The sequence below is a fragment of the Rana temporaria genome, chromosome 7 (genome assembly GCF_905171775.1).
Source record: "Rana temporaria chromosome 7, aRanTem1.1, whole genome shotgun sequence".
NCBI lineage: Eukaryota > Metazoa > Chordata > Amphibia > Anura > Ranidae > Rana > Rana temporaria.
Window position 1 is genome coordinate 68,250,885 of NC_053495.1, and position 23,541 is coordinate 68,274,425.

At 42.4% G+C, this 23,541-nt stretch overlaps 1 protein-coding gene across 1 annotated transcript in view; it reads right to left on the reverse strand.

The window, feature by feature from the left end:
* The window catches only part of GALR3 (galanin receptor 3), an 84,769-nt gene that overhangs the window by 37,395 nt on the left and 23,833 nt on the right, over window positions 1–23,541 (reverse strand). The gene's annotated exons all lie outside the window — the stretch shown is intronic.

A 23,541-nucleotide genomic window follows, 5' to 3' on the forward strand; every position in this document is an offset into this window, starting at 1 on the left:
GGAAGCGGCGGAGAAGATCGCTCTCTAAAACGGTAAGTACTGCTTCGATTTTAAAAAAACTACCAGATTCCCCTTGACAAAATGAGCATGAATCTAAGGTTAAAAAAAAAATTTCGGGTGAACTCCCGCTTTAACCTGCCATTCCCCTCTTTCAATCACAGCCTGGCATTCGAGTATCTGCAGGTAGGCCAAAGAATCCGCCTCCATGATGCTTGTAGTGCTTCTTGTATCTGAGAAGAGTATATGGTGGTTACAGGCAATTAGGTGCTGGGATGCTCATGCTGTGGATTGAAGGTGACTAGACATGTGCAATTCGTATAGTTCCAAATTTGAAAATCCAAAAAGTCGAAGTTTCGAAAAGTCAGAAAATCTGAAAGTCAGAAAATCTGAAAGTCAGAAAATCTGAAAGTCAGAAAATCTGAAAGTCAGAAAATCTGAAAGTCAGAAAATCTGAAAGTCAGAAAATCTGAAAGTCAGAAAATCTGAAAGTCAGAAAATCTGAAAGTCAGAAAATCTGAAAGTCAGAAAATCTGAAAGTCAGAAAATCTGAAAGTCAGAAAATCTGAAAGTCAGAAAATCTGAAAGTCAGAAAATCTGAAAGTCAGAAAATCTGAAAGTGCGAAATTTTGAAAAATTCGAAATTTTGAAAAATTCAAAAATCCAGAAATTCAAAAATCCAGAAATTCAAAAATCCAGAAATTCAAAAATCCAGAAATTCAAAAATCCAGAAATTCAAAAATCCAGAAATTCAAAAATCCAGAAATTCAAAAATCCAGAAATTCAAAAATCCAGAAATTCAAAAATCCAGAAATTCAAAAATCCAGAAATTCAAAATCCCAAAATAGGAATGAAAATCCGGAAATTCAAAAGACTTTCGAATTTTCGAATCTCCGAATTTACGAATTTTAAAAACAAAGGAATGAAACAAAAACGGTCACATTTTTCGGCAGTGCACATGTCTAGGAGGTGACATTCATTGATACTCCAGTTAGTCTTTGTTTGTCCATCCAGGGAGGCTGTAACTGAAGCACTGGACTGAAGCACTGGACTCGAATGCCGCATACACACGATCATTTTTCAGCATTAAAGAAAACTTTTCAGCATGTCTAAAAAACTACGTTTTCCCAACTTCATAATGAAAAACGACATGGCCTACACACCATCGTTTTAAGAAAATGGTCTAGCAAAGCGCAGTGACGTACAACACGTACGACGGCACTTTAAAGGGGAAGTTTCATTCGCCTTTGGGCTGCTTTAGCTGATTCCGTGTTAGTAAAAGACGATTTGCGCTTTTTTGTCTGTTACAGCGTGATGAATGTGCTTACTCCATTATGAACGGTAGTTTTACCAGAACAAGCGCTCCCGTCTCATAGCTTGCTTCTGAGCATGCGCGTTTTTTTTCAAAACCTGAAAAATGATGTGGAGCCCACACATGATAATTTTAAATGACGTTTTTGAAAAACAACGTTTTTTACATGCTGAAAAATGATTGTGTGTACGCGGCATAAGTGTACCTTCAGTTCCAGGTACCCTTGTGTTCTGGTCTGCCTGGATATCATCCTCCTGTAGGGCATGAATAATGTGTCCCCACATCTGCTGAGAGACATCAATTCCTCTTGTTTCACACTCAGCACGCAGATCATCTTTGCTAATTTTCTTGTAATCTGCCAAACCATGCATGTTTGCAAAAGTATGGAAATAATAGAAAGTATGAGAGACAAAAGGGACTGTTGCCATATGTCTTTTAAAAAATAATAATATGCACCAACTTATACCTAAGGCCCTGCACTACTCTGGTCCGATTTTGATGCCACTTACACAACCATTCCCTGAAATCGTGGCAAAATTGTGGTAAAAAAAATTAAACTGGCTTAAAAAACGTTTCTTCTACAGGAGTTCTGTGTTCTGCTTGTAGAAGCAGATCAATGTTATTCTATGTGTCCATGCACATTAGGACGTTAAGAGGCATATTTTGTGTTTAACGTTTAGAGACAGAAAAAAAAACCCTTCTCATTCGCGTTTCTGATTGGAGCCTGGGAGGCAGAAAAAACGTAAAACTCTCCTAGATTCGTCTAAACTTTGTACAAACAATTCGTTTTTTTACTCTTGAGAAAACAGACGCTTTTTAAGCCCAGTGAGCATGGAGCCTATGGATTGCTTCCCCAAGGCCTAGAATCCTTGAGAGCAGAGCTAATTCCGAACACTTCACTGAATGCTCTAAGCAGAACTATACCATTACGCTGTCAACCAATATGTGATGCACGTGGGTCAGACCCCTCCTCTTCTCGCCATCTTGTGACAAAGGACTGGTCAACCTCACACCATGCTGTCACTGATACGCAACAAGGACACTCTCAGCCTCACCCTGCACAAAGATTTTCCAGCTTGTGAAACTACACTCTAAGTGCCAAAAGACAGAGCGATTGTCACTGGGTTAAAGGGTCACTAAAGGAATTTTTTTTTAGCTAAATAGCTTCCTTTACCCTAATGCAGTCCTGGTTTCATGTCCTCATTGTTCGTTTTTGCTGTAATCCTTCTCTGTTCTGCACACTTCCTGCTTGTCTGTTTCCTTATGAAAAAAGTACTGGGAGCTTCTCTCTGTGGTCTCTAATCAAGAAGGTGCGATTACTGTGTCTAAAACCCCTCAGAACCAATCACTTTCGTTTTAAAAACAAACACTGCCCTGTATTGGCTCTGTGTCTCGGTCCTTCACACAAGCATGAAACTAGATGAAAAACGAAACTGAAAGTGCAGGCACATTATATGATTGATTTTTATCTATTTTTAATCATTTTTAAAAAGAATCAGTTAACTATTATGTCTCTATACCCTGTAAACAGTAATTTCAGCAAAAAAATGTTTTTCCTTTACAACTCCTTTAAGTTAACTAAGCAATTAATCCTTTAAAGCGGAGTTCCGGCCACAATTTCACTTTTTAAATATAAATACCCCTGTAATACACAAGCTTAATGTATTCTAGTAAAGTTAGTCTGTAAACTAAGGTCCGTTATGTTAGGTTGTTACAGCATTTAGACATTTTAAAAATAGAAATTGACTGGGGCCATCTTAAGTGTGGGCATCATGAAGCCAGACTGTATGACTTCCTGGATTTCAGCCTTGCAGATCTGGCACATGCTCAGTGCTGCACAAGCAGTGTCAGATCAGGTTTCAGCACCTGTGCTGTCCAAGTCACATGATTCTTTGAGACTGGGGAGTGCACAGACTCCTGGAAAGTTACACCCACTACATTCCCAGGAGTCTGTACGGTGTAGGTTAGGAAGCATTAAGCACCTAGGTGCAGGAAGTGGGAAGATTAACTATTCTGCCTAGCAACAACACTTTGAAGGCATCTAAAAAAAAAAAAAAATTCGTAAAGGACTAATGACATTTTTTTAAAACTACTGATGTAATGTTATATTTATGGGTGGAACTCCACTTTAAATTGCCACGATCGACTTTTAACAAAAGAGTCAGAAACGTTCACAAGATTAGCAATACGGTTATGATTTTAAAATAAACGTCTAACATACACTGTCACAACAGACAGGTATATTCAGAGATTTATACTACAGTAGCACTCTTCAAGAGACAGGGATACTTTAAGTATGTGTTAGAACAATAGAGACAGTTTTTTGTTTTTACTATCACTTTATTTAATTTTCCTATACACAAATTATTAAAACATCTCCCTTGCCCACCCTCTCTCTGTCCTCAGGAGTCCTCCACTCTCTCTATTCAACCCAGACATTTCTTTGTTTTCTTGAATTCTGCCCATTTTTCCTAGATGCTGGTAAATCTCTCCATTTGATCCTCTTTACTACACAGATATTCCATTTTATATATATATATACACTCTATTCTCATAGCTCGCAACTGTCCCTGATTTGGAGCAATGTCCCTCATTTTCCTCATTTGTCCCTCATTTTGGTCTGATCTATATAGTTGTATATAAAATGCACTTTTTATCTATCAAAAAGTGTTTTCCAGCCTTAAACCTTTCATCTGATTTTTAAATTGCTGCAACTGTAAATTACAAAAGCCAATATAAAGGAATAGTAGTGGTTAAAAAAAAGCACTTGTGGGTTTAACAAATCTTGTTTTTTTGTACAATTCTCCTTAAAGGAGGCGTGGCAAGGGGTGTGTCCTATGCCTGCAGAAATAACTCAAATCTGTCCAAACAAGAGTCTAGTAAACATCCTGGGTGTGATAAAGTTTGAAATATGAAATTATAAATTATAATATAATAAATAACTATAAATAATTATAAAAAAGAATAATACATTTTATTCAATAATGTAATCAAATCAAAAACACTGCAATGTGTCCAAACAAGGGTGCACTATTACTAGCCACTGTGATACTAGACACTGCATATTGGTTTAGAAGACATCCCGGGTATGAACATTTTTGAAACATGGGACTGCACAAAGTGTGACGTCACAATCAGGACAATGGAGAGCATCCCTTTACGTTAAAAGCGGTTTTAGACCAGCTAGAAAACCGCGACAGTGAATTAGAATCACTTGCAGTATTCAGCAATAGTGATTTGTGGGGAAATTCGTCATCAGACACTGAAAGTGATGACAGCGACAAATCTGCGACTGAGCTCAGTGCTGCGTGATTCATACCACAGTCAATAGAGCACCAAGTTCGCACATCACTGAGCGCAATTGCAGAATTGTTGCTGTTGTCACTTTCAGTGTCTGATAACGAATTCCCCCATGAATCACTATCGCTCAATTCTGCAAGTGATTCTAATTCACTATCGCTGTTTTCTAGCTGGTTTAAAACTGCTTTTAACATAGAGGGGCGCTTTTTGAATGCCCAGGAACAGTCTCAAGTTTCTAGGCAGAAAGGACGGTATATCTATATATATAAAACTCAACGTGTGTGTGTGTATGTATGTATGTATGTTCCAGCATCACGTCCAAACGGCTAAAGATATTAACATGAAACTTGGCACACATGTTACTTATATGTCAGCAACAAACATAGGATAGGTGGTTTAACCCTTACCCACCCCCATTTGCCATGGTCGGGGTTTTTCTTTAAAGTCCCATTCAACTCTATGGGAAATACATGTTACTTCATAACTTCCAAACGGCTGTAGATATTTCGATAACACTTGGTCACATGTTACTTATATGTCCACTTAAACTATAGGATAGTTAATTTATCCCTTAACTACCCCCATTTGTGAGGGTCGGGGTTTTTGTTTAAAGTCCCATGCAAATCAATGGGAAATGTATCTTCCCACATAACTTCTGTACGCCTGGAGATATTTCAATAATACCTGGTACACATATTACTTATATGCCAAATAAAAATATATGACAGTTAAATTAACCCTTACCTACACCCTTATATAAAAGATGGGTATATTTATATTACTATGATTTTCCTCCCCAAAAGGTTAAGATAGGAAGACCGGGCAACGCAGGGTATTCAGCTAGTATAATATAAAAGTGCAGGCAGGGCACTGGACAAAGCACTAGGGACAAAACTGATGTGAAATGATTTGATACAGTAATGTAATCTACAGATTACAATGTAATGTATTGTGTGTGTTATGTTTTTTGTACTTTTTTTTTTTGTGGCCAGGCTCCGCCCCCATACGTCGCAACGCTTGCAGGGAACGGAGCTCGGAACATTAATGCATTGGGCGGAGGATCCGACGGAGGTTGCAGAGCGAGGACATCACAGGATCATAGGGACAAGGACAACTCTAGAATGGCTCGGGATTACCGCTATTGGTACTGAAAATTAACCCAGAGCCACACTCGGGATTACCACTAGGGAGGTTAAACCACTGCCTCAGCATAGGACTCTGCATCTAACCATTTTTTGGGGGATTGCCCCCTTTGCTGCGTTCAATAGATACGGCACTATCGTGTACCTGTATTGTTTTATTGTGCTATTTGTATTATGAAGTAAACATAACCACGGATCATCAGCTGTCTCCACTTTCTCTAGTTCTCCTATGTAATACCTTACTTTTTGCCAATAGTCGCGTAGTCTCCCTCCAGATATGAGTCATGCAACCTATCAGACTACATCCCCTCCGACATAGAGCAGATTTCTCTGTTTGATATTTTTGTACTTCAATGGGAGTTATATGCCATCTAGCAAATTTATATACCATCTAGACTCATTTTAATTATCTACATATTACATCCCATACCCTAAACGCATTCCTTGTCAATAAAACAAAATCACAATAAGCGTTTATCGGTTGGTTTGCGCAAAAGTTATAGCGTCTACAAAATAGGGCATAGATTTATGGCATTTTTATAAAAAAAAATTTTTACTAGTAATGGCGGCGATCTGTGATTTTTATCGGTACTGCGACCTTATGTCGGACACTTTTGACACATTTTTGGGACCATTGGCATTTTTATAGCGATCAGTGCTATAAAAATGCATTGATTACTGTAAAAATGTCACTGGCAGGGAAGGGGTTAACACTAGGGGGCGAGGCAGGGGTTAATTATGTTCCCTCCCTGTGTTTTAACTGAAGGGGGGGTGGGACTGACTAGGGGAAATGACAGATCGCTGTTCATACATTGTATGAACATGTGATCAGTAATTTCTCCCCCTGAAAGGACCGGGAGCTGTGTGTTTATACACACAGCTCCCGGTTCTCGCTCTGTAACGAGCGATCGCGGGTGCCCGGCGGTGATTGCACCCGCTGGGCACTCGCATCGGCACCTGAGGTGGCGTGCGCTTCTATTGGCTGCAATGCAAAATCACGTTATATTATGTGATTTTGCGAAGCCGAGCCGACCTGCCGCAGTAAAACTACGGTGGGCGGTCAGCAAGCGGTTAATAAAAAGGTTAAAAAAATGGTGCAAAATAAGATTTTTTTACAGAAAAGGTGTACAAAGAAAAAAGAAGAGACAATAATGCAACAGAGAAATAGAAAGTAGTGGAAAATTAAAAATACTTAAAAGTCCTAGTTTCAGCAGACTTCAGTCAATGAGCAAGGTGATATATTGGCTCTCATAATTTGACAGATGTTCCTTGCTTTGATGGTACACAAGAGCTGTCAAATGTGCTTGCAATCCCCTTTTTCACTGACAGAGATCTGGCCAAGTAAGCAGCTAAGCGATATCACTGTGTTTATGACTGTGATTTAAATGAGAACCTCTTGGTATGAAAAATAACAAAAAGATAGTAGTACCATCATCCTAAAAGTCAGTTAAAAATAGAATTAGGACTTAAGAGAATCGCAAAGACCCAAAAGCCCAAAAGAGAGGGGTGCAAGAGGACTATATCGGTACTGTATAGACAGATAAACTCAGAGGGTAATAGGATAAAAGATATGTATCAATTTATTAACATGGTATCAAAGAGAACAAGCATAGTCATAAAATACATCAAAACAAAAATACAGGACAATAAACATATAGCGAGGCCAAGGGAAGGGAAAGAAGGAAGGGAAAAAAAGGGGGGGAGGGAAGGGGGGGGCTTGGAAGGTGGAGGGAGGGGAGGAGAAGGGGAAAGAGGGACAAAGGGGGGAAAGGGGGAGGTAGGGGGAGGGGAGGGGGAAGAGGAAAAAGAAAGAAAACAAGGACTAAGACTGAAAAAAGGTAATATTAGAAAATACCTGTGTAATAAGTAAAAACTAAAGTAGGAGGGCCCTAGGACCCAGTTGCAGTGTGACAAATATGCGGTGAGTGGTTATAAGGCCGCACAGTAATACTGTATATAGTGTAAATTCAGAGGTAAGGTCTGATACAGTCTCACTATGGAAGGCAACCCATGGAGAAGAAACAGGCATAGTAAGGGACAAGCAGTATGGCCAGATGTGAGCTCAGTCCTGAAGCCTGCGATATAGCAGACTCAGGTAAGGGTTTCCATCTAAGGTATCTAAGGTATGTAAAGCTATGGACTTGTTGCTGGATAGAGCAGTGGAGAGTCCTAGGGCATGGTGTCCAACACATCCACTGCAGGACTCGGCCTGCTTAAATGTCTCCAACACAGCGACGTCATCGCAAGGCGCCAATACGCGGCGTAATTTTTTTAGACCGCCCGCATTACGTGATCGCGGCAATACGTCGTGATCGCGCATGCGCACAATGCACTTTGGCTCAGCCGTAGCCGTGCCAGTGCAAAGGCAAGTGTGGCCGATCCCCAAGGTGGGGCTACGGTCAGACCAGGGTGGGCACAAGGCCGCCGATTGGAGGGAACCCCGCGGGAGGCCGCCCACCGAGTCGACAGGGGTAGGTAGAAGCAAAACAGCGCTGGCAATCTTCATGAACGAAGAAATAATACAAAAGAGTTATACAAGATACACATTGGTAATAGATGTCATAAGAATTATATGGGCATGTAAGCACCCTACATAAAAATTCATTAACAGGCATTTAACATAGAAATTCCTATAATAATGGGCAGGCAGCAATTCTTAAAAAGACACAGATCTAGGTGTCAAAAATAAAAAACAGCAGGGACAGAAAACAATACATAATGAGAACAGAGAAAGTCAAAAGCTAAAGCTGGTAAGTCATGAAAGAATGTAAATGATTCTGTAAAGACTCAGTACTTAGATTACAGAAATGATTTAAACGAATTGACCTCATTGAGGCCAGGTGTTATCATGGCATTGAGTCGCTCAATCCAGAGCGTCTCTCGTTGCAGTAGCACTCTGTCTCAATATCCCTCCCTTGGGTTAATAGCCAATGCCTCTAGAACCATAAACTGCACCGCTAGGGAATTATATTTGTGGTGAAGGCCTATATGTCGGCCAATGATGGTCAATTTCTCATTGGTCGAACAATAAGGTGATCACCAATGCGTTGTTGAATTTCTCGAATGGTCTTACCCACATAGAACGCATGGCACGTGCATAAAGAAAAGAGAAAATAATGTAGCGCCAAACCTATATAAAAGTAACCACTAATTGGTTATGAGGATGTGACCTCTATAATTAGAGTTGTGTTAAGGTGAACAAACTCCGTGAAAACAATCATATATACATAGCAGAGCTATAATAATAACTCTGAGTGCTAATGGTAAATATACCTGGGTGGTATTATTAACAAACAAAAGAAAAGTCTTAGGTGATATAGAAGCTATAGGTGTGAACCAACACAAAAGTAAAAATGTTCTGAAAAAATGGGAAGGGGAGCACTCCCAAAGCTTCCCAAGAGCTGACTGCTCGTCACTTCAGTTGGAAAGCACCTCTTCCACATCAATGGAGAATCCTTTCCCTCAGAAATTACACATCTTCAAAAGGACATTCCTTGGCATATAAAAATTAAGGTACTCTTACCAGCTTTAGTTGACCCACAGCTCACCATATGGTGGGTAGGTCCTCAGAGCTTGTATATGCTGGCCGTCCTTCAGTTGCACCAATGGGTGGATGGATATCCCAATTTCCGATGCTCCGGATGGATCCCAGAAGGAAAGTTGATAACACCGGCCTCAGGAACGTCACATGAGATGGTAAGGAGGGGAACCCCCAATTTCATGAGGGATATGAGAAAAGAGGGAAAAAACACCTCCTCATAGTGTAGAAATTTATTTAAAATTCTTGATCAAAATATTGACACAACAAAGAGATAGTCCAAATCTCATTAAAATTAATTGCACAGCAAGGAAATCGTCCAATATATAAAAAGTTAGAATATAAAAACCCAAACGATAGAAAAGTTTTTTCCCCACGGCACATCAAAGAAAACCACAGCAGGCAAGTAACTTGAAAATGGCACAATGTTAGTGATATGGGTCAAAAATAACCGACCGGTTTCGTCCTCACAGACATCAACAGGGTTATAGAACTGACCCCCACCTCCACTTGTGCCTTTATATAGCCATATGATTAACTTACCTGTGATCTGCACCTGTTACATCGCTCCCCTCGGGCGTGCGTCTCACCCACTGTTACATCCTCTTCCTGCGTTCCAACCACCGGAAGTGGAATAACAAGTGCGCAGTTGAGGAGACCAATCGCAGTGCTCTAGTGTTTGGTGTCATCTCCTCCCGTCCCACATGACAACCTCTGTCCAATGTGAGGATGTGGGACAGGGGTCGCTCCGCCTCCCACCGCTCAGCGAATCCAAGCCGCAGACTCAACATCCCCGACTCGACCGCCCAGGGGGCGGCAGTAATGTGAGCGCTGTCACATGGCCAACGACGATATGCGTGTCAGCAGACGTCGGGCGTGATGACATATGCGCTCCATCTCGTGCGTCCCACAGGGAATCATTGATGAAACGAGAGGTGTAAGCAGTAGCTTTAGACCTCTATGGTGAAACGAATCCTAAGCTGTGAAAACGATGCATTAGGTCCTCGGGAGCGTGTATACAGAATAAATCAGATACTTTACATCCCCAATTAACTAAGTGATGCAAGAAATCATACTTTTAATAAGTGTATGGTAATTGTACAAAGCCATCCACTATATACAACTAAAAAACAGTGAAAGAAGGAGAATTTTTTTTTTTTCTAGTAAGTAACCAAGATGAGTGTTCAGGACTGGTTTATGAATGAATTCAAGTCCCACTCCACGTTAAGCCTGTGGGGCGTATAACTTTTTAACTGGTATATCCAGTATACCTCTAATTTGGATACACCCCTCATACCTGGTTCACCTCTCCAATGAGGGACAAAGTGGTCTATAATTTGGAACGAGGTCCCCTCGACCTTTTTGTTGTGGTGTTCCAAATAGTGTCTTGGCACTGTGTGCTTGGGGTACCCTGCCAAGATCTTGGCAATATGTTCACCTGCCCTTGTGGAAAAGTTCCGTATGCTACGCCCTACGTACTGTTTTCCACAAGGGCAGGTGAGAAGGTAAACAACATACCGAGTGGCACATGTTGAAAATTGTTTTATGGGGAATTCAACCCCAGTGACCGTGGATCTAAAGTTAATAGATTTCTTCTTGGTGATGTTGTATGCACACACTTTACACCTCCTACATGGGTGATAACCTTTAGAAAGAGGGAAAAAAGTGGGTTTAACTGGGGGGTCAGGGACATTGGGCGCGATCTGATTTCTCATTGACATTGCCCCTCTATAGATTATAGATGCATTATTGGGTAGAGTAGGTCCCAAGGTGGGATCACTTGTTAATACATTCCAATGTTTTTGGATGATTGACTTGATTTGTTTGTATTGCATAGAAAATGAAGTGAAAAAAGAGTTCCTGAACCTATTATCCTGCACCGTTCTGACTTTCTCTCTTGTCAGAGTTGCCCTATCAATCATTGAAATTCGTTCAATTTCTTCCTGGATATGATTCTCAGAGTATCCTTTATCAACAAAGCGATTCTTGAGAATGTTTGCTTGTTCTTTGAAGTCCCCCAAATTAGAACAATTCCGTCTAATTCGCAGAATCTGACTACGTGGGACGGACTTCAACCAGGAGGGATGGTGGCAGCTGTCAACCGGGATAAACCCGTTACGGTCGGTTTGTTTAAAGTAGGTTTTAGTTTGTAGACTATTATTATGCACAAAAATTTCCAGATCCAAAAAGTTGATGTTAGAGGTATTAGCCTCGTATGTTAAACTGATTCCAACTTGGTTATCATTTGGGTATCTAGAAAGAGAGGAAGATCACTTTGATAGACCCCCCTATAATTATAGTCAGGTTCAACCTAATTATACCCAATCGGGGGATTTTCACAAGGGACAGGGCAACCACCCCAAAGGAGGAGAACCAAACGGGGGTCGAGAGGGGGGCGGCGCGCCCGGAAGAAAAAGACCGAGAGTATAACAGGTACTGGGGTGTTTAATTTAAGCACCTCTACCTTTAATGATGCAGAAAGATTAGTTCTAGATAAAGGTCTGAAGTTTGTTCCTCCGAAAGGACTCAACAAGTTTCAGACATTTATAGATGTACAAAAGTTCACGAGAAAATTGAGTATCCAAAGATACTTTATCTCCAATCCCACCAGACCAAACCTCCCGGATGTCACAACGGGTGTTAGACATACGGGCCTTTCAAACCCTTCCCTTTTTAACCCTCCTTGTCCTTTGGCACCGAGTATCAAAGTTTTCAGGGATTTGGTGTTGAAGGACCTAGATGATTTACCTATAAAAAGGTTTCATTCTGACCCCAATATTAGAAATGGCCTGAAATCCCTATGCGAGAGAAAAGACCTTGTTATCCGCCCTGCGAATAAGGGAGGGGGGATAGTGGTTCTTGACAAGTCCGCCTATAATTCAGAAATGTCAAGATTACTGGAGGATGACATGACCTATGTCAAACTACCATCTAATCCCACCAGTAGTTACACCTACTCTTTAAAAAAACTTGTGGAGAAGGGTGTACAGAGAGGCATCCTCAACAACAAGGAACAGTGTTTTTTGGTACCTAGGGTACCTCGTATCCCTGTTATATACTACCTGCCAAAAATTCACAAACATAATACATGCCCTCCAGGGAGGCCAATCATTAGTGGCATCAACTCTGTCACTTCTAGATTGGGGAAATACATTGATTTCCACCTCCAGCCAATAGTGAGAAACATTCCCTCCTACCTCAAGGATACCAGGCATACCATTGCCAAACTTGGGGAAGTGATATACACTAATGACATCATTCTTGTCACAGCTGATGTGGCTTCACTTTACACCAGTATAGCCCATCATCTGGGCTTTCAAGCTGTGGAATGTTTTCTCAATAGGTCACCTGATCTCCCCACCCTTCAAAGACTGTTTATAATGGATCTCCTCAGGTTTGCCACCACGCACAATTATTTTTGGCATGCTGGGGATTTCTATTTACAACACAAGGGAGTTGCGATGGGGGCTAAATTTGCCCCCAGCCTCGCAAATATTTTCATGGCTAAATGGGAGGAGGATGTCGTCTATGCTGCCGCCCGACCGGAGATAGTTCTCTGGGCGCGGTACATAGACGACATCCTCCTCTTATGGCGAGGAGACCGTGGGTCTCTGGAGACTTTCATGAAGTATTTAAATGATAACCAAGTTGGAATCAGTTTAACATACGAGGCTAATACCTCTAACATCAACTTTTTGGATCTGGAAATTTTTGTGCATAATAATAGTCTACAAACTAAAACCTACTTTAAACAAACCGACCGTAACGGGTTTATCCCGGTTGACAGCTGCCACCATCCCTCCTGGTTGAAGTCCGTCCCACGTAGTCAGATTCTGCGAATTAGACGGAATTGTTCTAATTTGGGGGACTTCAAAGAACAAGCAAACATTCTCAAGAATCGCTTTGTTGATAAAGGATACTCTGAGAATCATATCCAGGAAGAAATTGAACGAATTTCAATGATTGATAGGGCAACTCTGACAAGAGAGAAAGTCAGAACGGTGCAGGATAATAGGTTCAGGAACTCTTTTTTCACTTCATTTTCTATGCAATACAAACAAATCAAGTCAATCATCCAAAAACATTGGAATGTATTAACAAGTGATCCCACCTTGGGACCTATTCTACCCAATAATGCATCTATAATCTATAGAGGGGCAATGTCAATGAGAAATCAGATCGCGCCCAATGTCCCTGACCCCCCAGTTAAACCCACCTTTTTCCCTCTTTCTAAAGGTTATCACCCATGTAGGAGGTGTAAAGTGTGTGCATACAACATCACCAAGAAGAAATCTATTAACTTTAGATCCACGGTCACTGGGGTTGAATTCCCCATAAAACAATTTTCAACATGTGCCACTTGGTATGTTGTTTACCTTCTCACCTGCCCTTGTGGAAAACAGTACGTGGGGCGTACCATACGGAACTTTTCCACAAGGGCAGGTGAACATATTGCCAAGATCTTGGCAGGGTACCCCAAGCACACAGTGCCAAGACACTATTTGGAACACCACAACAAAAAGGTCGAGGGGACCTCGTTCCAAATTATAGACCACTTTGTCCCTCATTGGAGAGGTGAACCAGGTATGAGGGGTGTATCCAAATTAGAGGTATACTGGATATACCAGTTAAAAAGTTATACGCCCCACGGGCTTAACGTGGAGTGGGACTTGAATTCATTCATAAACCAGTCCTGAACACTCATCTTGGTTACTTACTAGAAAAAAAAGAAATTTCTCCTTCTTTCACTGTTTTTTAGTTGTATATAGTGGATGGCTTTGTACAATTACCATACACTTATTAAAAGTATGATTTCTTGCATCACTTAGTTAATTGGGGATGTAAAGTATCTGTGATTTATTCTGTATACACGCTCCCGGGGACCTAATGCATCGTTTTCACAGCTTAGGATTTGTTTCACCATAGAGGTCTAAAGCTACTGCTTACACCTCTCGTTTCATCAATGATTCCCTGTGGGACGCACGAGATGGAGCGCATATGTCATCACGCCCGACGTCTGCTGACACGCATATCGTCGTTGGCCATGTGACAGCGCTCACATTACCGCCGCCCCCTGGGCGGTCGAGTCGGGGATGTTGAGTCTGCGGCTTGGATTCGCTGAGCGGTGGGAGGCGGAGCGACCCCTGTTCCACATCCTCACATTGGACAGAGGTTGTCATGTGGGACGGGAGGAGATGACACCAAACACTAGAGCACTGCGATTGGTCTCCTCAACTGCGCTCTTGTTATTCCACTTCCGGTGGTTGGAACGCAGGAAGAGGATGTAACAGTGGGTGAGACGCACGCCCGAGGGGAGCGATGTAACAGGTGCAGATCACAGGTAAGTTAATCATATGGCTATATAAAGGCACAAGTGGAGGTGGGGGGTCAGTTCTATAACCCTGTTGATGTCTGTGAGGACGAAACCGGTCGGTTATTTTTGACCCATATCACTAACATTGTGCCATTTTCAAGTTACTTGCCTGCTGTGGTTTTCTTTGATGTGCCGTGTGGAAAAAACTTTTCTATCGTTTGGGTTTTTATATTCTAACTTTTTATATATTGGACGATTTCCTTGCTGTGCAATTAATTTTAATGAGATTTGGACTATCTCTTTGTTGTGTCAATATTTTGATCAAGAATTTTAAATCAATTTCTACACTATGAGGAGGGGTTTTTTCCCTCTTTTCTCATATCCCTCATGAAATTGGGGGTTCCCCTCCTTACCATCTCATGTGACGTTCCTGAGGCCGGTGTTATCAACTTTCCTTCTGGGATCCATCCGGAGCATCGGAAATTGGGATATCCATCCACCCATTGGTGCAACTGAAGGACGGCCAGCATATACAAGCTCTGAGGACCTACCCACCATATGGTGAGCTGTGGGTCAACTAAAGCTGGTAAGAGTACCTTAATTTTTATATGCCAAGGAATGTCCTTTTGAAGATGTAATTTCTGAGGGAAAGGATTCTCCATTGATGTGGAAGAGGTGCTTTCCAACTGAAGTGACGAGCAGTCAGCTCTTGGGAAGCTTTGGGAGTGCTCCCCTTCCCATTTTTTCAGAACATTTTTACTTTTGTGTTGGTTCACACCTATAGCTACTATATCACCTAAGACTTTTCTTTTGTTTGTTAATAATACCACCCAGGTATATTTACCATTAGCACTCAGAGTTATTATTATAGCTCTGCTATGTATATATGATTGTTTTCACGGAGTTTGTTCACCTTAACACAACTCTAATTATAGAGGTCACATCCTCATAACCAATTAGTGGTTACTTTTATATAGGTTTGGCGCTACATTATTTTCTTTTTGTCTGTTTACATTTATCCACTGGTGTGTTGGCTGCCTATTTACACTATATACACACTTAGATTTGTTTAGCGCAATATATTCTTTTTATATTTTTTATGGCACGTGCATAGCATCAAGTATATGACACCAGTAGTTCCACAATTAGCTGAAAATTGGGGGGAGAAGAAGACTTCTCCATTGGGAAGCCTCTGTGTGTGTCCCTCCAGGATCCATGGGCATCTGGGGCATTGCCCACATCGTGATGTGCCCCTAGGTCCCAGACGGGGGACATCAGTAGCTTTGTAATGACTACTGGTCAGGCGGTCCTTTAGTGATTTAGCACGTCGGAAAACTAGTTCCGGAGTAGTAGAAACGTGTTTGCTCAAGGTATGATGGTCTGACAACAGATGCCAGTGCCTATTCAGGATGCTACGCAATTGGCCATGGTGGGCTGAAAACTTGGTAATGAACTTTGTGGTTGGTTTCTTAGGAGTGTGTGGTGCGGTGTAGAGCAGAGAGGTTTTAGTGCGGGCATTAGCCTTATTGAAAGCTTTCCTTTAAAGCGGAGTTCCAACCACAATTAGCATTTTTTAAATATATGTCCTTTCATCCTGCGTTTTTATAATATAAATCTGGTCACTTACTATTTTACAATCCGCCGCCGATCCGCATAGATATTCAAAAAAGATAGTTTATAAAACTATATCTACACCGTTGCCATTTTGCTTGTGGGCATTGTGAAGCCTACAGGCACTTTCTTCCTGGAAGTCTTGTATGGGGAGTGATAATTGGACAGCGCACTGCATCCTGGGAAATGATGACACACATTTCCCAGGAGCATTAGAGGGAGATGATGTCAGAATCCTAGGTGGTTTCAAAAGGCAGATTTTGTGGGACCGCATAGCAACAGGCATTTTCCAGATGAGTAAAAAAAAAAAAAAAAAAATTCTTTTTCTTTTTTTAGTCGTAAGCTACAGTTTAAAGCAAAATTGTTTTTTTGCTGGAACCTCCACTTTAAGGTAGTTGGGAGTATACCCCCTCAAAAGAAGCCGTTCTCGTTTTCTGTCCCTGCTGTTTTTTTATTTTTGACACCTAGATCCGTGTTTTTTTTAAGAATTGCTGCCTATCTATTACCAATGTGTATCTTGTAAAACTCCTTTGAATTATTTCTTTGTTCATGAAGATTACCAGCACCGTTTTGCTTCTACCTACCCCTGTCGACTCGGTGGGTGGCCTCCTGCAGGCTTCTCTCCAATCGGCGGCCTTGTGCCCGCCCTGGTCTGACCGTAGCCCCACCTTGGGGCTCAGCCTCACTTGCCCTTGCACGGCTACGGCTGAGCCAAAGTGCATTTTGCGCATGCGCGATCGCGACGTATTGCCGCGATCGCGTCATGCGGCGGTCTGACACAGTGAGGCAGCGGCGCTTTGCGATGACGTTGCTGTGTTGGGGACATTTAAGCAGGCCGAGTCCTGTAGTGGATATGTTGGACACCAGGCCCTAGGACTCTCCGCTGCTCTATCCAGCAACAAGTAAGTCCATAGCTTTACATACCTCACTGCCTTAGATGGAAACCCTTACCTGAGCCTGCTATATCACAGGCTTCAGGACTGAGCTCACTTCTGGCCATACTGCTTGTCCCTTACTACGCCTGTTTCTTCTCCATGGGTTGCCCTCCGTAGTGAGACTGTATCAGACCTTACCTCTGAATTTACACTATATACAGTATTACTGTGCGGCCTTTGCAACCACTCGCCACATATTTGTCACACTGCAACTGGGTCCTAGGGCCCTCCTACTTTAGTTTTTACTTATTACACAGGTATTTTTTATTATTACCTTTTCAGTCTTAGTCCTTGTTTTCTTTTTCCTCTTCCCCCTCCCCCTTCGGCTCCCTCCTCTCCACTCACTCCCTTTTCCTACTGCAACAAGTTCCCCTCCCCTCCCCCTCATTCCCATACCTCTTCCTCCCTGCCTCCCCTCCCCCCCACCACTTCTTTCCCCTTTCCTAACCTCCCTTCCCTTTCTCCTCCCCTCCCTCCACCTTCCAAGCCCCCCCTCCCCCCTCTTTTGTTCTTACTGCCACCTCCCCCGTTCTCCCTCTCCCTCTTTTCTCCCCTCACTCCTTCCCCCCCTGCCTCCCCCCCCTTTCACTGCCAACTTTCTTTCCACACTTCCCCTCACCCCCTGGGTTTATGGCTTCACCACCTATTTCACATCATTTTATTCACTCTCACATTTGTCACAATGATACGTCCCCACTATCACTATGTCACAAGATATTCTAGCTAACAGTCTCCACTTATGATGCCCCTATGTATCCAGTCAAACAGGTCCACCTCCTCAGTTGTCCCCCTTGGTCGCCGTGGGAGGCTCTCCGCGGTTGGCTGCGACTTCCGAGCGACTTGGTGTTCTCTCTATAGGTAAGCCACACAGCGCTTGTTCCCCTAAGCAACTTTCTAATGTTTATGTATATATTTTGATACTCCAATACTTGTTTGTTGATACTTGATTGGCCCATGCATGTTCACATATATGTGTGTATAGCCCTATGTGCTAACAACTATGTATCATTTTTAGAATTCTCCTGACAAAGCGACTCAGTTACGAAACTAGTCGAGACTCCGCCTTGCGTGACCTCCTCATTCACCGTGATCCTCCTGGTTGGGGACTACTTTAGCCCAGTGATTTGTATGGTTGGCCTCGCTATATGTTTATTGTCCTGTATCATTATTTTTATGTATTTTATGACTATGCTTGTTCTTTTTGATACCATGTTAATAAATTGATATATATCTTTTATCCTATTACCCTCTGAGTTTATCTGTCTATACAGTACCGATATAGTTCTCTTGCCCCCCTCTCATTTGGGCTTTTGTGTGTTTATGACTGTATCATGGCCCTTCCTTACACACAGTTTTATACCAATATTAATATCTTCAAATATGTACAGGATGCATTCTGGAAACTGGTAGACTATCATTCAGCATTGGATTTTTTGCCCAGGCATAACAAACATGGAGGCTCTGGAATGAGCCTGCCACCCAGGAGGTAGGAGTCAGCTATCTCACATTCTGTATACTATGGCTTAGTCGTGTATTACCTTGATTTGTTCGATATGATATTCCCCATTCAAATATATACTTAATATTAAGGTGTTGTGGTCCTGTTTGATTTTTTTTTAATTGTGTATAGATTTTTTGAAATGGTGAACTAGATAGGGGTCTTGGAAAGGTCACTTCAAGCCTGACTGCTTTACGATACCCATTAGCCCAGGTTAAAACATTGTACTGCACACTGCGTATCCCTAATAGGTTTGATTGCCCTACAAACCATGGGTGACATAACTGAAGAATTTTGTGACTGTTTAGCGATGGGTCAATACCAATTCCCTCAAGAAAGTGATAGTGTGTAGATGTGGATGGCTAGCAGTCATTGCCAGATCTACAGTCTAAGTGGAGATAACAGGTTCTTTGAAGACACAGAACCTAGTTTACTCAAGCCACATGCCAGTGAAGATGCACTTTTGAAATTATAGCTATGTTCTGGAAGGGGGTGGGGGAAATCAGAGCTGCTAGGTTTTAAGTAATGGCTGGATTCTGAACATGGCATTCTTACCCTTTCACACGTTACCTTAACAGTGTGCCTCAACAACCAGATTCACAACCCACTCAGACTGTTTCTTAAAGGCTACTGCCAGTGACTAGATCTCAGTCTTTGTCACCAGACACAGACAAAGTGGAAAGCAATGGAGAAAAATGTCTGCATGGACTCGTTGTGGACACCTATACTCTATGAGGCCATGTCACTCCATTCCTTAGAGGGAAACAGATCCAGAAAATCGAAGTCCTGAGGAGCCAGAATTCATACTTCAAGGTCACTCACTAGAAAGATAAGAAGACCCTCCAACTTGAAAGAATACAAAAAAGAGAGGGTGCACCAGCACCTCTAAAAAATCATGTATTCAAATCATACGAATCTACTCACAGATGTCCAGACTAGCAAAGCATCTCAAGTCATAGTGATCAATGCGTCCACTCCACTTGCTTTAGAGGCTTGGGAGGACTTCACTCAAGATCCTAGTTGCCCTCTTCCTCAGAGCAAAAACCCAAGGCCCATTTGATATAAATCTGACTTCAGACACTTATCTTTCATATCTATAACTGGTAGATAAGTAGTTAGAATTTTACAAGATCAGAGACATTTTCTTCTCTTTACTCTCTGAGTTTACAGGCAGAGACTTTTCCCCAACTCCAGTTTATGTATGGGTCTTAAAGTAGTACTAAAGCCTCACTTCCAAACAGTAAATAAGAACAACATGTAACACAAGTAGCCTAAAGCATTTTGAAATATTACAAAAACTAACCTGCTTCAGTTGATGATGTTAGAATTGACCTACTTGGCACATATACAGTTGTGCTCATAAGTTGGCAAAATGTATGATTTTTTGGCCATTTTTCAGAGAATATGAATGAGAAAAACTTTTTTCACTCATGGTTAGTGTTCGGCTGAAGGCATTTATTGTCAATCAACTGTGTTTACTAATCTTTTTAACTCAATCACAACAAAAACTACCCAAATTACCCTGATCAAAAGTGTACATACCCTGGTGATTTTGGCCTGATAACATGCACACAAGTTGACACAAATGGGTTTGAATGGCTATTAAGAGGTAGCCATCCTCACCTGTGATCAGTTTGCTTGTAATTAGTGTGTGTATAAAAATGTCAATGAGCTTTTGGACTCCTGACAGACCCTGGCAGCTTTAATCCAATGCTGCATTGACGTTTCTGGATTCCGAGTCATGGGGAAAGCAAAAGAATTGTCAAAGTATCTACGGCAAAGGGTAGTTGAACTGTATAAAACAGGAAAGGGATATAAAAAGATATTCAAGGAATTGAGAATGTCAATCAGCAGTGTTCAAACTCTAATCAAGAAGTGGAAAATGAGGCACAACTGTCAGGAAAATTGTTCAGGATGCAAAGAAAAACCCCCAAATAACTTCAGGTGAAATACAGGGCTCTCTGAAAACATATGGTGTGGCTGTTTCAAGATGCACAATAAAGGAGGCACTTGAAGAAAGATGGGCTGCATGGTCGAGTCGCCAGAAGAAAGCCATTACTACGCAAATGCCACAAAGTATTCCACTGACAATACGCCAAACAGCACAGAGACAAGCCTCAAAACCTCTGGCACAAAGTCATTTGGAGTGATGAGACCAAAATTTACCTTTTGGCCACAACCATAAACGCTACATTTGGAGAGGAGTCAACAAGGCCTATGATGAAAGGTACACCATTCCTACTGTGAAACACGGAGGTGGTTTGCTGATGTTTTGGGGATGTGTGAGCTACAAAAGCACAAGAAATTTGGTCAAAGTGTATGGCAAGATGAATGCAGTATGTTATCAAAAGATACTGGAGGAACATTTGCATTCATCAGCCAGGAAGCTGCGCATGGGACGTACGTGGACATTCCAACATGATAATGATCTAAAACACAAGGCAAAGTCGACCTGTTATTGGCTACAGCAGGATAAAGTGAAGGTTCTGGAGTGGCCATCTTAGTCTCCTGACCTCAATATCATTGAGACGCTCTGGGGAGGAGATCTCAAGCGTGCAGTTCATGCAAGACAGCCCAAGAATTTACAGAAACTGGAGGCTTTTTGCCAAGGGGAATGGGCAGCTTTACCATCTAAGAACATAAAGAGCCTCATCTACAAATACCACAAAAGACTTCAAGGCATCATTGATGTTAAAGGGGGCAATACACGGGATTAAGAACTGGGGTATGTAAACTTTTAAACAGGGTCATTTGGGTAGCTTTTGTTGTCATTATGATTTTTTTTTTAAATCAAAGAGTCGTTCATTTGAAAAAACAATAAAACAGAACATACACTGTCATACGTATAACTGTATACCGTCAATAAAATTACAAGCATTCAAAAAGTCCTAGGCATGTAGAGAGAAACAAACGGTATAACATACATTCGTAATGACGTCCCCTTCTGTACATAGAATGTCACCAACCAACAATCAATGTGCATTACAATGCAATGTACAGTGCCATATAATAATTGTAGACAGTGTTAATCTGGGTCGAAAATCACATCTCGACAGGGAGATCTTAGAATTGAAACTACCACCTAAATAATAAAAACCTAAAAATACAGAGGAGAGGAAAGGAAAGGAGAGAGAGAGAGAGAGAGAGAGAGAGAGAGAGAGAGAGAGAGAGAGAGAGAGAGAGAGAGAGAGAGAGAGAGAGAGAGAGAGAGAGAGAGAGAGAGAGAGAGAGAGAGAGAGAGAGAGAGAAAGATAGAGAGAGAAAGAGAGAACGAGAAAGAGAGAAAGAGAGAAAGAGAGAGAAGGTGAGGAGGGGAAAAAAGAAAAAGATAGAGGGGGAGAAGAACAGTCCACCATCTCTTCCATGAGAACTAACAGCATTTTTCCCAAATAGATCAAATATCCTTACAACACAGGGTGACATTGTCTTACATTTGCAGTAGTCCATCTGTAATGAGTTGTGAGGGTCCTAGACCATGAAAATTAAGCCATGGTTGCCACATTGAGTAAAACTTTTTCAGCACATTCCTATTTTAAGTGATTTTTCACGGATCAGTAGTCTGTTGACATCTACCCATTGTCTACCCGTCGGTACCCTGGGAGATATCCAAAGCCTCGCAATCGCCGTCCTGGCAATATATAATAACCGGATTATTGCTGTGTGTTCATTAGGCGAGAGCGAGGGTACCTCCAGTGCCCCGAGCAGACAGACAACGGGATCTTGTGGGATCGGTAATTGATATGCCTGAGAAATGGTAGTAAGAACATAGTTCCAATAGCGAAATAATGTTGGGCATTTCCACATCATATGCAGCAGGTCCCCGTCATGTATGCAACATTTTGGACAGAGTGGTGAGTCTCGATACCCCCAACTATGTAGGCGGACCGGTGTCTTGTATACCCTATGGAGCAAGAATAAATGGGAAAGTCTGCGGGATGCAGATACGGACACCAATGGGGCTGAGGTAAGGCACAATTCCCAGGTTTCACCATCGATGAGGCACAATTCCCAGGTTTCACCATCGATGGGGCCCAAATCTTTCTCCCATCCCCTTCTGCATGGGAGTGAGGAGGCATCATGTGTGGTGCTGAGTAGTTCACTATATATCCTAGATATCATTCCTTTCTTATCCCTTGTCAAAAATACCTCCGTCATCAGAGGGTGCATCTACAGCAAAAACAGTGATAATCTAGATTCGGACTGTACTGCATGCCTCAACTGTAAGTAGCGATAAAATTGGGATCTGTGTAAAGAGAATTCCTCCCTTAGGTCTGTAAAAGATTTAAGTACTGCACCCCTAAACAGTTGAGCTATATAGTGTATGCCTGCCAGTCAGGGCCGGCCCTATGATGGGACCGGGTGGTACCATGGGTACCAGGCGGCACATTTAGGGGGGCGTCATTCTGCCGCCCCTGCCAGCCCGTTCTGCTGCCTGTGAGGAGCACGGCGCCGGGCTGCCTGTGAGGACACTCGCAGCGGAAGCAGTCAGCAAGTGAGAAGGGAAGGCGCCGCTGCCTCTCAGGAGCCCGGCGCCGCTGCTGTAGACACAGGAGCGGGTGGGCCGTAGGTCTTGTCCGGATTTGACACATGTGCGCAGCATGACTGTGGGTGATCGCGGCCACCCGGAGTTTCCCGCCCCCTTGCCTGGCGCGCTCTTTCTTCTGATGCCTGGGATGAGGTCTGTGTCATCCGCTCTTCCACCCGCTCGTCTGTCAGCCTGCCCCTCTCTGTAAGCCTCCCCCTGGCCTGGCTGTCAGCAACACCCGTCAGCAACACCCCCCTGTCAGCAACAACCCCCTGTCAGCCCCTCTCTGTCAGAAACCCCCCCTATCAGCCCCCTCTATTTCAGCAAGCCCCCCTATCTGTTAGCAACCCCCCGTCAGCCCCCCTCCCT